The following is a 17,491-nucleotide window of genomic DNA, read 5'->3' as shown; positions in this document are numbered from 1 at the left end:
GCTCGTGCTGCCGGCAGGCGCGGCCGCCATTCGTCCGGCCGCCACGCCGCTTGCGTTGCTCGTGCGTTTGTTCGGCCGCCATGCTGTTCGTGTTGTTCGTGCTGCCGCCAGGCGCGGCCGCCATTTGTCCGGCCGCCACGCCGCTTGCGTTGCTCGTGCGTTTGTTCGGCCGCCACGCTGTTTGTGTTGTTCGTGCTGCCGCCAGGCGCGGCCGCCATTTGTCCGGCCGCCACGCCGCTCGTGCGCCCCTTGTCCGCGCGCCCGCCCTTCGCCCACCCATGCCGTTGCTCGCGCCACTCAGCTGGGAAGCGGCGTTGCTCGCGCCAGCAGCGGCGGCACGAGCGGCACGGCGGCCGGACAAGCGGCGGGCAGGCGGGTCCTCAGCTGTTGGGCGGGGGTCTTCCCAAGTGCGGAAGTAAAAAACACCATCTGCACATGCGCGAGGGCACGCATGCGCAGATGGTGTTTTTACTTCCGCACCACTATATCGCGAAAAATCGAGTATCGCGAGGGGTCTTGGAACGTAACCCTCGCGATACTCGAGGGATCACTGTATAATAAAGTAATAAAAGGACTAGACTTAAGCTGCACATTAAATGTACTACTCTTAGAGTAGGTTGAATGTAAATAACGATATCAAATGTAATTGGTAAAGCAGAGTGCTTTATTTTTCCTTTTTTTTTTGATTTCACACTTTTTTCTTTTCTCCTACTCTTTTTCTTTCTTCTAATCTAACTGTGTGTACGTTGTGTTGTACTATATGTACTATATTCGTGTGGATTTTATTGTAAATATTTAATAAACTTTATTATTAAAAAAAATAAAAATGTGGAGGGAGTTCATTCCAGAGGGCCGGGGCCACCACAGAGAAGTCTTTCCCCCTAGGCCCCACCAGTTGACATTGTCTGGCCGACGGGACCCAGAGAAGGCCGACTCTGTGGGACCTAACCAGCCGCTGGGATGCATGAGGCAGAAGACGGTCCCAAAGGTGACCTGGTCCTAAGCTACGTAGGGCTTTGTAGGTCATAACCAGCCCTTTGAATTGTGCCCAGAGACCAATTGGCAACCAATGCCGTTGACGGAGTGATGTTGAAATTTGAGCAGATCTTGGTAGCCCCACAATAGCTCGCGTGGCTGCATTTTGCACAATTTGTAGTCTCTGAACACTCTTCAAAGGCAGCCCCCTGTAGAGGGACCTTCCTTCCTTCTTCTTCTTCCTCCTCCTCCTCCTCCTTTTTAACCACCTTCAGCAAAAACTCCCTCTATCAGCCAGCTGTAAGATTAAAAGCTTTTCAAGGTGCTATCTTGGGAAATTTCTTTCGAGGAAATTACTACAAAGGCTTGTTTTAGTGTGTTCCCCTACTGTGCATCCTACTGGGTTTTTTTAATAAGGAAAGCTATCCATCCATGGAACTGTATCCTGTTTTCCATGCTTGAGTGTCTAACAGCAGGCAAATACAGTAGAGTCTCTGATGTTTTGATCCTTTAATTTTCACTCCATAATGTTTTCTGCTTGATTTTGCTGACTGATGCATGCACCTTCCGAGTCGTTTAATCAGGGGTGTATGCACAGAATTTGGGCAGGAGAAGCTGCCCTTTTTTTGAAAATAAATAAGCAATCGCATACAAATAAAGAAGAACAATGGAGAGGGAGGGAAGGCGGGAAATGACAAGCTTATAGGATTCAAAATGCTGCTTTTATTTTTTAATAAAAAAAAATAATAATTGCAAGAGATATTTTGCTAATACAGTGGTGCCTTTGCTTAAGAACTTTATTCGTTCCGTGACCAGGTTCTTCAGTAGAAAAGTTTGTAAGGAGAAGCAAGTTTTCCCATGGGAATCAATGTAAAAGAAAATAATGCATGCAAACCCATTAGGAAAGAAATAAAAGCTCGGAATTTGGTTGGGGGGAAGGGGAGGAAGAAGAGGAGGAAGACAGTTGGTGCCGAGAGTGAAGGGAGCGTTTCTTTTCTCTGGGTGCTGGCAGAGGTTTATTCCTTCTCCGAGCGCCCAGAGAAAGGAAAATGCTTTGTTCGCTCTGGACTGCCAAAGCCTCCTTAAGCGCCACCGAAAGGCTCCTCTGGCAGCCCAGAAAAGCCCGAGATGGCCAGGATTAAAGGGGAAATAGCAGAAAAATGGCTAGGCCTTCGTGGTGCTCTCAAATTTCCTGGGAATTTTTTCCGGGCTCCGGTTCTTAAGTAAAAAATGGTTCTTAAGAAGAGGCAAAAAAATCTTGAATGCCCGGTTCTTATCTAGAAAAGTTCTTAAGTAGAGGCGTTCTTAAGTAGAGGTACCACAATACTTCTTTAAAAAATAATAATAAAGGGCAAATGATCCCTGTTGCCCAGCTCTTCATCAGTCAAATTTGTTGGAATCCCAAGATTTCCAAAGGTCATGCCATTGAGAAGCTTTGCATTTCCAATTCCTGTTTTGGCTTCTCATTTAGATGAAGGGTTCCCCAAACTGAAGCACAGGTAAGAAATATTATCATAGGGAAGGTAGCCTCTAAGTTTATTTATTTCTTTTTATTTCTTTTGTACAGGATAGTAGTTTATATAAGCATAACATAGAAAGTAATGATAAAAGGAGACAATAGGACAGAACAGTAGGCACGCCCCTTACAGATCTCTTAGAAATGGGGGAGAGGTCAACTGTAGACAATCTAAGGTTGAAGATTTTGAGGTTTGGGAAAAAAACAACAGACTCAGGTAGTGAATTCCCGGCGTTGATCACTCTGTTGCCGAAGTCGTATTTAAATTCAGTTTGAATCTGTTACGCGCTCCTGTATTGCTGCGGTTGATGGTGAAGTAGTCATTAACAGGAAGGACATTTTGGTATATGATTTTGTGAACTATGCTTAGATCAGTTTGGAGGCAACATAGTTGTAAATGGTCTAATTTCAGTATTTCAAGTCTGGTGGAGAGTAAGGTATTTTGTTGCAGGAGGAGGAGTGAAGGACTCTTTGTGAAATATTTCTGGACATTAATTTCTGGAATTACTACCTAAACAGTGAAGGCATTTTCACCCAGATTTGTATTATTTGAAAACAAGTTCTCAGCCTTTATGATCGCACAACATCTTGCCTCTAGGGCTACTAAGCCAATTTCTTTTCCCAAAGATGCTCATAAAGGTATGCATTGTTCCCATAGGTATATGTGGGTTCTACCATTGTGACATTCCAGGAAGCATTTAAGGATATTACATTTTTTTAAAAAAATATTATTTATTTTTAAATGATATAGTTTTCTTTCTTTGTTTGCTTGTTGCCCATCTCCAGTGAAGGGCTACCAAACTTTTTACTACCACATTGGGTGCATGGCTTATGCAGGATGCCCTGCATTTTCTCTCAACATATTTCAGTGCAAATTGGGTGCTCTGTGGTGTAGCTCCATTTTCACTACCCCACTGTGTTCCCCCCTCCCCCGTCCGGGCAGCAGTCCACCCCTGCCCCTATCCCTCGGAAAATCAACTTTGGCCTAATATTGCAATAGGACTGCGTCCAGTTATGGCTACCACACTATAAAAAAAGACGTTGCGACTCCAGAAAGATTGCAGAGAAAAGCAACCAAGATGATTAATCAGTAGAAAATGTCCAAAGATACTTCACCAGAAGAGCCCTTCACTCCTCCACTCGAAACAGAATACCCTACGAGAGTAGACTTACAATCCTGGGTCTAGAAAGCTTAGAACTAAGACGCCTTAAACAAGATCTAAGTATTACCCACAAGATCATACGCTGCAACGTCCTGCCTGTCGGCGACTACTTCAGCTTCAACCACAACAAAACAAGAGCACACAACAGATTTAAACTTAATATTAACCGCTCCAAACTTGACTGTAAAAAATATGACTTCAGTAACCGAGTTGTCGAAGCATGGAACTCATTACCGGACTCCATAGTGTCATCCCCAAACCCCCAACACTTTACCCTTAGATTATCCACGGTTGACCTCTCCAGATTCCTAAGAGGTCAGTAAGGGGTGAGTACAAGTGCACTAGAATGCCTTCCGTCCCCTGTCCTATTGCTCTCCTATATCTCCTATACCTTTCTTATATTCCTATATTTCTTCTTCTATTCTTTCATTTATATGTTCTATTACTATATCTTCTTTTATATTCTTTCTTAGGTATATTTTACTATGAGTATCTCCTCTATAACCTTCATCATGTATTTTACTATGTATATGAACCTAAAACCTATGAAGGGTTTTAGTGGGTATATATATATATATACCCACTAAAACCCTTCAATAGTTGTAAAATATGAAAAAACAATCATTCATAAGTCGCTTTTTTTCAGCATAACCTCAAAAGGTTACTAAATGAATTGTTGTAAATTGAGGACCACCTGTAGGGTCTGAGAAACATCTCTCTTTTTAAAGAAGAGTCTCTCTCTTTAAAAGAGGAAGAAGTTGGGCTGAGGCCAATTCAGAAAAAAACCACTTAAATTTGCTCATTGATGAACCTGCTAGAAGAAGGAAGATTCTATCAATACCATTGACCTTTGTGGCACAAATGCTATTTCAGCATCTGCTTCTCTGCCATTTTGAAATTAAAAGGAATTACTGTGGAATGACCCGCCATCGCCCAAAAAATATTATCTGGTAGGAAACAAAACCTACCTCTTTTTTCTCCTTATAAGATGGTCGGAATCTTGATAATGTTCCAAGCAGGGGCAAAACATCCATCTTAGTGGCTCTTGTGTATATTCTGATTTCAGTAGGGTGTTTGATAAAGTAGAGGGTCTCTTTGGTCATTTCTTCCTGAAATTATCAGAGGAAAAGGTATTATTACATGTCTTATATTTTCCTTTTCTATTATCTATTATATATACTATATACAATATTACTGCATGGGTCAAAAAGAGAGCTGCAAAAATATTTACTGACCCCTCGCACTATGGACATAAACTGTTTCAACTCCTACCCTCAAAACATCGCTACAGAGCACTGCACACCAAGACAACTAGACAGAAGAATAGTTTTTTTCCCAAACACCATCACTCTGCTAAACAAATAATTCCCTCAACATTGTCAAACTCTTTACTAAGTCTGCACTACTATTTCTACTATTTTTTCTCATCATTCCTATCATCCATTTCCTCCAACTTATGACTGTATGACTGTAACTTGTTGCTTGTATCCTTAAGATTTTTATTAATATTGATTATTTCTTCATTGCTTATTTGAGCTTTATGACAATCATTAAGTGTTGTACCTCATTGTTAGTGACACATGTATCTCTTCTTCTATGAACACTGAGAGCATATGCACCAAAGACAAATTTCATCTGTGTCCAATCACACTTGGCCAATAAAGAATATATGCACCTTGTTCTGCCGGTGTATCTCAACCGCCCATAATTACAGGGTAATTAGTCCAGAAAGACACACACCACACGATAGAAGGAAAACCCAAAAGTCTTTATCAGCAGAAAAACAGAAACAGCTCCCTTTTTAAATGTCAAAGGGATTTTCTGGTACACACAAGGCACAGGTTAAATGCAATCCAAATGCTCACCCAATAACTGGGAAATTGAGTCCAATTCTAAAGTCCAGAAAGTCCACACACAATCTTGAACAGCAAAAACCATGATCTTGACGAAACTATGAATCAGATAAACTGCTATGAGGCTAAAACAGCAGGCTGCTCTTTTATCTGAAGCACTAATTACAGCAGCCCCACCCAACCACAGGTGGCCTCATTTATCTCCTGTAATAATCCTTCAGTTGTTGTCTCCTATGCATCACTCTACGCATGCGTGGATGTGTCATAAATTCTTGTTCAGAATCCAGGGATGATAAGGATGATTGATCTCCTCCTGGACTGTCTGCCAAACTCCCATCTTCCAAGTCACCCCCGCCTTCTTCTTCTTCCGAGGAAACTTTACTACCTGACTCTGTCAGCAATAAAACAGGCCTATGACATGTTGATGTTTCCCCTGCATCCACCTCCACATTCCTTGGGGCAGGAGCTGGGCCAGAGCCAACCACAACAGCACCTAAGCTCCTGATCTCAATGTTGAATCCTTAGACGTTCTTCTCTGGGAGGGAGATAGAAACAAGTGTTGATTCTCTACATCTCTGCTGGAGACCTGAGAGAAGAAGTCTATGGAGATTTTCAGTCATCCAGGTCATGGTTGCCCCCAAAGGTGCTTTTTCAAAAGGCAACTGTTTCAAGAGTGGCAAGTTCTGCTTGTGTTTCTAATAAACTCTGTGCCATGTTTTGCCTTGCCCTGCATTTGGAAACTAGTTCTTTGGCAGCATTCCAAGTGAGATAAGGTTGGTTTTGATAAATATTCCTCTGCAAAGATTTCCAAGACTTGCAGACTGTGAATGAAAGGAATTCACAGTCGTGTAAATAAAAGAGGTTGTACTGGGACACAGGCTCTGCTTCATGCTTTCTAAGCAAGCCTAGAGGTCAGAACAGGTTGGTAGTTATATTGTTGGTTTGAGCTCCGAACTTGGCAATTTGGTTGAGAATGTTTCAAGGAGACATTCATGCAACACCTACAGTGCGATTTGAATTGTGCTTTGAATTGAGCACAATCCAAAGCGCACTGAAGATTATTTTACTGATTATTTTACTGAAAGAGTAGTAGATGCTTGAAACACACTTCCAGCAGACGTGGTTGCTAAATCCACAGTAACAGAATTTAAACATGCCTGGGATAAACATATATCCATCCTAAGATAAAATACAGGAAATAGTACAAGGGCAGACTAGATGGACCATGAGGTCTTTTTCTGCCATCCATCTTCTATGTTTCTCCTTGAATGAGGATGAAACACTTGCAACCAAATCACCACGTCAGAGCTCAAACCAACAACATGTTTCCTACACCTCAATATACCAGCCCATTGTCTACATTGGAGAAATAACCTCAGCTCTGTTCTGCCAGTGTGTCTCAACCGCCCGTAATTACAGGGTAATTAGTCCAGGAAGACACACACCACACGATAAAAGGAAAACCCAAAAGTTTTTATAAACAGAAAAACAGAATCAGCTCCCTTTTTAAATGTCAAAGGGATTTTCTGGTACACACAAGGCACAGGTTAAATGCAGTCCAATTGCTCACCCAAAAACTGGGAAATTGAGTCCAATTCTAAAGTCCAGAAAGTCCACACACACAATCCTGAACAGCAAAAACCATGATCTTGATGAAACAATGAATCAGATAAACTGCCATGAGGCTAAAACGCCAGGCTGCACTTTTATCTGTAGCACTAATTACAGCAGCCCCACCCAACCACAGATGGCCTCATTTTCTCTTGTAGTAATCCTTCAGTTGTTGTCTCCTATGCATCACTCTACGCATGTGTGGATGTGTCATTAATTCTTGTTCAGAATCCAGGGATGATACAGATGATTGATCTCCTCCTGGGCTGTCTGCCAAACTCCCCTCTTCCCTGTCACTCACGCTTCCTTGGTCAAACAAGACTTCGTCGGCAGATTCTACAGGGAGCAAAACAGGCCTGCTGCATGTGGATGTCTCTCCCACACCCACCTCCACATTCCTTGGGGCAGGAGCTGGGCCAGAGCTAACCACAACAGACTCTAAGTATGTGAAAACATCTATGGAAATTACATGGGAATTTCTTTTAAGAGAAATGCGTCTACCTGAATGAAGCTTATATTTTAGGAGGCAGAACAAAGAGAAGTAACGTTGCCTAAGGGAGCAAGGTCAGGTGAAGGTTAATCAAAGAAATGACAGTTAAATGATCTGCTGGGCTCTTGAGACCATAAACACACGTTTTCCCAAGCTCTGCCATAAAGAATCTCTATAAACAGGAGTCAAACAAATAGATCACAAAGACTGTCCCATGTATGTGTGGTTTTAGGATGTGCTCCGGCTTGGATCTACATAAAGAGGAGAGGGAAGAGGAGAGATAGCTTTTTACCTCTACCTCAACTGCTTTCTAAAATGAAAATTTAAAAACTGACATAGGGGAAGGTTTGGTAGGGAAGTTTTGCCTATTTGCCGGTGACTTTAAAGTGTGCAATAGGAGTGATATTCCTGGAGGTGTTTGTAATATGGCAAATGATTTAGCTTTACTAGATAAGTGGTCAAAGCAATGGAAACTGCAGTTTAATGTTTCCAAATGTAAAATAATGCACTTGGGGAAAAGGAATCCTCAATCTGAGTATTGTATTGGCCGTTCTGTGTTAGCAAAAACTTCAGAAGAGAAGGATTTAGCGGTGGTGATTTCTGACAGTCTCAAAATGGGTGAACAGTGCACCTCTATTCTTCCAAATAGACCAAATAAGGATTCAGACCAGAGGTGGGTTCCTCCCAGTTTCAATGACTTTGCCCAAACTGGTAGCACCCACTGCTGATATCACAATGACATCACGGAACCAGTTCTATCAGTGCTGATCTGGGGATGCCACCATCTTTTTAAAAAAATAAAAAATAAAATGTTTTTTGAATTATTTTTTGGGGGGAAATTTTTTGGGGAAATTTTTTCTGCATATACATAAAAATCGAGTTTCCAGCACTACATGTGCATCACCATCTTGTTTTTGGCTTTGGGGGAGGTTTCTTTTTTAGAAAAAATCTGTACTGTGCATGCATGTGTGCATGGAAAGAAGCGAACCGGCAGCGAGATAAGTTAGAACCTACTCCTGGTTTAGACCTCCTAAAAGGTATGCAGATGTTTCCATTGGGACGACTGCATTTAAAGTCCAACCCTCCAACTTTCTCTTTCTCCCTCTTCCCACTGTTTCAAGATAATAATCTTTGCCATGACTCAAAGGCTCATAAATTGAAATTTACCAACATAATTAAAATCCAATAAAATCAATTAATTGGTGGACACGGATGGGTGAAACATTACTCTGTGAGGTGGGAGACAATCAGATTGTCTGTCCTATTCCATATTGAATCGAGACAGAGCCCCCCACCTGCCAAAAAAAAGAGAAATAAAAAATCTTATGGATGAGATAAGGGTTTTGGGGAATCATTACTGATTGGACTGTCAAGGGACGATTGCAGATCTTCCATCTTCTCTTGGGTATATTCTCCTGGATGTCTTCTTGTAGGTATCTACCACCATGCTTGGATTCTTAAAATTCCATTCAATGTTTTGAAGAACCTGGGCTGCCAGAAAATCTGAAAAGTGGCATAAAAACGTGTTCTGTCTGGGTCACTCCGGAAGCCAAGACCAACCCAAAAGAGAAGCCAGACACACCGGTAAAAGGCAAAGGCAGTTTTACAAAATTCAAGAAAAAACACAGGTAACAGAAAATGTCCTTACAAACAGGAAAACGCTGTATCTTCAGATATATTCACGAAGGCAAAAGTCCATGCAGCAATACAGGATTCTTGCTGCCAAAACGAGGCTGTAGATAGCAGACCTACACCTCCCACGGGTCTTCCAAACTGCTGGGCCACAAGCCAGGAACAGAGACGCCGAGAACAAAGCAGGACACCAGGACACCGTAACTCCAATTGATAACACTCCACATGGCTTCAAGGGCTTGCCTGCCTTTTAAACCCCGCTAAGGAGGACCACACCCAAGCCCAGCTGTTCCTAATTCAGTGCTGATAATACTTCTTTAATTTCTCCTTTCTCTGATCTGAACGTCTCTGTCGCATGTCAATGACGGCTTGTGCGTCATCACCTAATGACTCCAAGCTACTGGCTGGGGAGAGCCCCCCCCCCCGGGGCTCTCCTGCTGTTCTCCTTCGTCCTATTCCTGACTTTCCTCTCCCCCGTCCGACTATTCAGCCCCCTCCTCTTCACTGTCATCCTCCTCCGGGCATGGAGCCAGCAGAGACACAGCTGGTCCCTGAGCAGCCTCAGGCTGAACCACAGCAAAATGTGGGGTAAACTGCAAAGCAGGAATCTTCCATGCAGTTTCCAAGAATACTGCATGGATGTGTTCATGGAAGAGAAATTGGAGGCGGAGATAAAAGAGGGATCAGTCTAGAATCTTTATATGGCCATAAACAACAAAGTCCAATCTCCTCTTGATTTCCATTGACCCTTATCTAATTCCAAGCACGGGCCAACTGTTAGTTGATAAGATTCATGCACATAGGCAATATATTCTCAACACATCGGTCTAATTGGACCTTCAGCCTGGACCTGGTTTTTTTTCACACCTGACAGTTTATGAAGTCATCAGGAGAGAAGCTCAACTCAAAAGAGATGTTATCTTTTGCTAAGACTTTGACTTCTTTTCCTCTCTATAGATTTAGAATCACTAAAGAAGGGGAGGAAGAATGACCCATGTATGCCTACTGCCAGATTTCTATAATCTCATTTGGAGCAGAATAGGAAATTGGTGGCATCAGAACAGAAGACAACAACAGAGTTGGAAGGGACCTTGGAGGTCTTCTAGTCCAACCCCCTCAGGCAGGAAACTCTATACCATTTCAGACAAACACTTCTAGTGTTGTGGAGCATTCACAACTTCTGAAGGCAAGCTATTCCACTGATTAATTGTTCTAACTGTCAGGAATTTTCTCCTTAGTTCTAAGTTGCTTCTCTCCTTGATTAGTTTCCATCTATTGCTTCTTGTCCTCCCCTCAGGTGCTTTGGAGAATAGGTTGACTCCCTCTTCTTTGTGACAACCCCTGAGATATTGGAACACTGCTATCCTGTCTCCCCTGGTCCTTCTTTTTATTAAACTAGACATACCCAGTTTCTGCAACTGTTCTTCATGTGTTAAGAACATAAGAAGAGCCATGCTGAATCAGGCCAAAGCCCATCGAGTCCAGCTTTCTGTGTCACACCGTGGTCCACCAATTGTCCATGGGGATCTTGAGCAGAAAGAGAAGGCAAGACCCTCCCTTTCCCCTGACCCCAAATGGTACTCAAGGGAACCCTGCTTGTCTCAACCAACATAGAGGCAGCACATGGACATCCCTTTCAATAACCACTGATACACTTGGAATCCATGAATCTGTCTAATCCTGCCTTGAAGCTATCAAGGTTGACAGTTGTCATGACCTCTTCTGGAAGTGAATTCCATAAACCAATGACCCTCTGGGTGAAGAAATCTTTCACTTTATTTGTCCTCGCTTTCTTACCTATGAGCTTTAGGGAGTGCCCCCTCGTCCTTGTATTGTGTGATAGAGAAAAGAATTTCTATCCCATGCATGATTTTATACACTTCAATCAAGTCACCCCTTAAACGCCATCTTTCAAGGCTGAAGAGACCAAGGCATTGCTACCTGGTTTCATAAGGGAGATGCTCCATTCCCTTGACCATTCCTGATGCCCTTTTCTGCACCTTGTTTTAGCCTCCAGTCCCCTAATCATCTTTGTTGATCTCCTCTGCACTCTTTCTAGTGTCTCAACATCTTTTTTACATCACGATGACCAAAACTGGGTGCAGTATTCCAAGTGTGGCCTTACCAAGGCATTATAAAGTGGGATTAACACTTTGCGTGATCTTGATTCTTTCCAAGAGTGCCCATGAGTGTGTTGGCATTTTTGGCAGCTGCAGCAAATTGCTGGCTCATATTTAAGTCCACTAGGACTCCACGATCCCTCTCACAGTTACTGCTATTGAGCCAGGTACTACTACTACTACTACTACTACTACTACTACTACTAATAATAATAATAATAATAATAATAATAATAATATCGATCACATACTCAGCTGCTGCAAAAAGATCGCACAGACTGACTACAAGCATAGACATGATGCTGTGGCACAGATGATCCACTGGAACTTGTGCCAGAACTACCATCTACCAGTGGCAAAGAACTGGTGGGATCATAAGCCCGAAAAAGTGGTCGAAAATGAGCAAGCAAAACTACTGTGGGACTTCGGACTTCAGACTGACCGAATTCTGAAGCATAACACACCAGACATTGTGATCATGGAGAAAAAGAAAGTATGGATCATCGACATCGCAATCCCAGGAGACAGCAGAATTGAGGAGAAGCAGCTAGAGAAATTAGTGAAATACGAAGATCTAAAAATCGAGCTGCAACGACTCTGGCATAAGCCGGTGAAAGTGGTCCCAGTAGTACTTGGCACACTGGGTGCAGTACCAAAGGATCTCAGCAGACATTTGAAAACCATCGGAATTGACAAAATCTCCATCTGTCAATTGCAAAAGGCCGCTTTACTGGGATCGGCAAACATAATTCGCCACTACATCATGCAATCCTAGGTGCTTGGGAAGTGCCCGACTGGTGATGAAATACGAAATCCAGCATAGTGATCTCGTTTGCTGTATTGTACTGACATAATAATAATAATAATAATAATAATAATAATAATAATAATAATAATAATAATAATAATTATTATTATTATTATTATTATTATTATTATTATTATTATTATTATTTATTAGATTGATATGCCGCCCCTCTCCAAAGACTCGGGGCGGCTCACAACAATAATACATGTGCATTATACTTGTGCATCACATGGGTGCATAATGTCCCAACTCCATTCCAGACACAAGAGAACACAAAGCAAAACCCATCAAACATATTAGCATTGTTTGTGGAACATCATTCTTGTTACAGGCTGTTCACGGTAAAGCAAAACTCAACATTAATGAAATCTGGCACCTGATTTCAAACCATTCAATTCCTCTTTAACTGTGCCCCCCTCCGCCCCCAAAAAGAGGTCAGTATTACGGAGTTATTAATTTTATATTGTTTTGACAATTGATTTTGAACACTAAGACTAGAGCTGTCCTTTTAACATCTAACGCTGTACTGTAATTGTTCAAAAACTAATTGATTTCTCCTTGGTGCATCTGGCAGCAGAAAATCTTGAAATAAAGATGTGCATTGCTAGGCGAGATGTTTTCATCAGTGTTTCCAGCAGAATATTCATTCATTGAAATCTATGTAAGCCTGCACCTACTAAGAGAGGGAAGAAAAGGGGAGGGGGAAATGAGGTGTTTCTTTTCTTATCATTGTCTTCTAAAGTCTAGCACATCCTTTCTAACAATGTGTACATTTAGCATGGGACGTGTGAGAGAATTATTCTTCTTCTTCTTCTTCTTCTTCTTCTTCTTCTTCTTCTTCTTCTTCTTCTTCTTCTTCTTCCTCTTCCTCTTCCTCTTCCTCTTCTCCTTCTCCTTCTTCCTCTTCCTCCTCCTCTTTTTTCATTCTTCTTCTCTTTCTCCTTCCTCTTCCTCTCTTTCTTCTTCATCCCCTCCTCCTATTAATTTTCTTCTTCTTCTTCTCCTTCTCCTTCCTCTTCCTCCTCTTTTTTTCCTTCTCCTTCTCTTTCTCCTTCCTCTTCCTCTCTTTCTTCTTCATCCCCTGCTCCTATTAATTTTCTTCTTCTTCTTCTTCCTCCTCCTCCTCCTCCTCTTCCCCTTCTTCTTCCCCTCCACCTATTACTTTTTTCTCCTTCTCCTTCTCTTTCTTTTTCCTCTTCCTTGTCCTCTCCTTCTTCTTCAACCCCTCCTCCTATTAATTTTCTTCTTCTTCCTCCTCCTCCTCCTCTTCCCCTTCTTCTTCCCCGCCACCTATTACTTTTTCTCCTTCTCTTTCTTCTTCCTCTTCCTTGTCCTCTCCTTCTTCTTCAACCCCTCCTCCTATTAATTTTCTTCTTCTTCTTCTTCTTCTTCTTCTTCTTCTTCTTCTTCTCCTTCCTCTTCCTCTTCCTCTTCCTCCTCTTTTTTTCCTTCTCCTTCTCTTTCTCCTTCCTCTTCCTCTCTTTCTTCTTCATCCCCTCCTCCTATTAATTTTCTTCTTCTTCTTCTCCTTCTCCTTCCTCTTCCTCCTCTTTTTTTCCTTCTCCTTCTCTTTCTCCTTCCTCTTCCTCTCTTTCTTCTTCATCCCCTGCTCCTATTAATTTTCTTCTTCTTCTTCTCCTTCTCCTTCCTCTTCCTCCTCTTTTTTTCCTTCTCCTTCTCTTTCTCCTTCCTCTTCCTCTCTTTCTTCTTCATCCCCTGCTCCTATTAATTTTCTTCTTCTTCTTCTTCCTCCTCCTCTTCCCCTTCTTCTTCCCCTCCACCTATTACTTTTTTCTCCTTCTCCTTCTCTTTCTTTTTCCTCTTCCTTGTCCTCTCCTTCTTCTTCAACCCTTCCTCCTATTAATTTTCTTCCTCCTCCTCCTCCTCCTCCTCTTCCCCTTCTTCTTCCCCTCCACCTATTACTTTTTTGCCTTCTCCTCTTTCTTCTTCCTCTTCCTTGTCCTCTCCTTCTTCTTCAACCCCTCCTCCTATTAATTTTCTTCTTCTTCCTCCTCCTCCTCTTCCCCTTCTTCTTCCCCTCCACCTATTACTTTTTTCTCCTTCTCCTTCTCTTTCTTCTTCCTCTTCCTTGTCCTCTCCTTCTTCTTCAACCCCTCCTCCTATTAATTCTCTTCTTCTTCTTCTTCTTCTTCTTCTTCTTCTTCTTCTTCTTCTTCTTCTTCCTTTTCTTTTTCTGGCCCATGGCTCACATATCTTTGTCGATGGTATATTTCTCTTTTGGATGCCTGTGAGATCACCAGCCATTGATTTCTAGTTGGTAGGCAGTCTTGGCCACAGTGGAAGGTGCTGCTCTCCAGACATGTCCATACCAGTGGATTTGGCCTTCTCTCATCCTCTCTAGATTTGGTGCCATATCAAAATGTTGTCGAATTGTAATATGGTCAAGAAGGCAGATGCCCAATATCCAACAGAGCATTCGCATTCCCATGGCACGGAGAAACTCCATTGTCAGATATAGTTGGCTAATCTAATCTTGGTAGTCAGACCATTGTTCTTGGTCTCACTCACTGCTCCATATTTGTGCCTCCCAAAGTTGAACAAACAATAGAAGAGGGCCATCATTCTCACAGCAAAGTGCACAGTTCTTCAACCAAGGACATCCATTGAAAAGACATTCCTAAAGTACCCGAATTAGTTTCACAGGATAGCTGCAATGTGATCATATTCTTCTTCTTCCTTCTTCTTCCTTCTTCTTCCTTTTTCTTCTTCTTCTTCTTCCTTCTTCCTTCTTCCTTCTTCTTCTTCTTCTTCTTCTTCTTTTCCTCCTCCTCCTCCTCCTCCTCCTCCTCCTCCTCCTCCTTTTCTTCTTCTTCTTTGCATTATCACAAAAGGGTATTAGCAAAATTATGAAGCCTTCTATAGCCGGCTGCAAAGGACTGTTACTCTTCATCATGAAATCTTCACTTAAAAGTTCAAGCAAAGGCTATGCTTTCCAGCAGGCATTGCCACATTTTGACTATTTAATCGGCTGTGATGACTAAGGACTGCAGAAATCCATTGCAGACTTTTCCAAAGAACATTTTATCCTAATAAGCAGTGCTTAATTCCTTCTATTGAGAAGGAACTGAAACTTATTTGAAGAACTATCTTTGCCCAGTTATATCTACCACCAGAGAGGGTATGCTATGTGTTAAGTGCTTGATTTACCACCCCACCAGAAATGCAAAGTCCTCAACTAACAACCCAGCCAGGAAGCCTGATGCTGAAGCCTGATTGGCTAAGCACAAAAGGCCTTCGAGTGGGGAAGTTAAAGCATTCAGATTGGTTGTCAGAAATCTTGTCTCTGTCCTTTTGCTGAGTTGGAGTGATGGTGCTGAATTGGAAGAAATATAAGTTCCCTGTTTAAAAAGTCAAGCCTCTTTTGAGTTCTGTCAAGCAGGGAGTCTCAAATCCAACACTATGTGTGTCCCTTCTCCTAAGTAGGTCCATCTAGCAGGACCAAGAAGAAGGGCCTTCTCTGTGGTGACTCTGACCTCCATTTTGACACAGTTTGGAAGACCCAAAAGATCTGATTTTGTCAGGGGAATCACCACTGTTGCTAAATTGTGAGCCGCCCTGAGTCTGTGGAGAAGGACAGCATAGAAATCTAAATCTAAATTATCTAACAACAATAACAACAACAACAAAATAATAACAGTAATAATAATAATAATAATAATAATAATAATAATAATAATAATAATATATTGCCATCATCATCATCATCCAAAATACTTTCGAATTCAAACTGACAAGGTTTTGAAACACAATACATCGGACCTCACGATTGTGTAAAAGAAAAAAAACGTGGATCATTGATGTCACCATACCAGATGACAGTCAAATTGATGAAAAACAAGAAAAACCTAGCCAATATCAGGATCTTAAAATCGAACTACAACAGGTGACCCCAGTGGTAATCAGCACACTGGCTGCTGTGCCAAAAGACCCCAGACAGCATTTGAAAACAATAAACATAGACAAAATCATGGCCGGTCAGTTGCAAAAGGCCTCCACAGTTGGATCTGCGCGCATCATATGAAAATACATCACACAGTCCTAGACGCTTGGGTAGAGTTCGATTTGTGATACGAAATCCAGCATATAAATCTCGTTTCTATGTATTATTGGGGGTTTTTGTGAATAAAATTATTATCATCACCATCACCTTCACCATCACAATCACAATCATCAGAATAGAATAGAATAGAATTTTATTGGCCAAGTGTGATTGGACACACAAGGAATTTGTCTTGGTGCAGATGCTCTCAGCGTACATAAAAGAAAAAGATACATTTGTCAAGAATCATGTGGCACAACACTTAATGATTGTCATAGCAGTCAAATAACCAATGAAGATCACCATAATCACCATAATCGCCTTAATCACAATCACAATGATAATGATAATCATAATGGAACAATTTAAGTGAATCTGGCTTCCCCATTGTGAAAAGTTAGCAAAATAGGGGTGGGTTCCACTTACCTCCACCACTGGTTAGCATCGCGACATAATAATAATAAAAATAATAATAATAATAATAATAATAATAATAATAAGAATAAGAATAAGAATGTGTTGCTATTATTATTATTATTATTAATAATAATAATAATGTTCACACACACATGCTCAGACAGCGTATTCAGCTTGAAACACAGCTAAGGAACTGATCAGCTGTGCTTCGGGGGAAGAAATAAAGCTCAGTATTAACCCTGGGGGCAGGCGAGAGCGCTTTTGCCAAGCACAGAGCAAGCAGAAGCCATCAAAGCACAGGAAAATCAGCCAAAAATTCAGAAAAAAAGATGGCAGTGAGCACTGACCAACGCATACAGGACCGGATCTGTGACACCAAAATTGCATCACCAGCAGGTTGCTAACAGTTCAGGTGTATCTGGTCTGAACTGGGAGGAACCCACCCCTATCACAAAAGGGGGTCACATGACCTCAGGATGCTACAACCATCAAAAATATGAACCAGTTGCCAAGCGTCTGAATTTTGACCACGTGACTACAGAGGTGCGGCAACATTGTAGGTGTGAAAATCGGTCATAAGTCCCTTTTTTCAGCACCGTCGTGACTTTGAACGGTCATTGTAAGTTGAGGACTAACAATATAAAATAATTTAATAAAATAATTTGTTTAGAAATTGCTTGGAGAAAACAATGTTTACCATTTACCGACTGTGATAATTCTTTTTTTTTTTTAAGTCATCAAATGCTTCTTTCTCTTTCATTGAGAAAGCCCTTGGTGCCTCCTGGAATTGTTATGTAGGGTGGCTATTTTGTAAATTGTTTGTTTCGAATGTAGTAGTGATGGGCA

General features: G+C 41.7%; 1 long non-coding RNA gene across 3 annotated transcripts in view; it reads right to left on the bottom strand.

Moving 5' to 3' along the window:
- The window catches only part of LOC139171495 (uncharacterized), a 108,374-nt gene that overhangs the window by 36,232 nt on the left and 54,651 nt on the right, over positions 1-17,491 (bottom strand). For all 3 annotated transcript variants that reach the window (XR_011559756.1, XR_011559757.1, XR_011559755.1), the window contains exon 2: positions 4,623-4,763. This is a non-coding gene — a long non-coding RNA (uncharacterized lncRNA). The remainder of the gene's footprint in view (positions 1-4,622; positions 4,764-17,491) is intronic.

The sequence above is a fragment of the Erythrolamprus reginae genome, chromosome 8, assembly GCF_031021105.1.
Source record: "Erythrolamprus reginae isolate rEryReg1 chromosome 8, rEryReg1.hap1, whole genome shotgun sequence".
Classification (NCBI taxonomy): Eukaryota; Metazoa; Chordata; class Lepidosauria; order Squamata; family Dipsadidae; genus Erythrolamprus; species Erythrolamprus reginae.
Note: the sequence above shows the minus strand (reverse complement) of the source record. Positions and strands in the feature narration are given on the sequence as shown.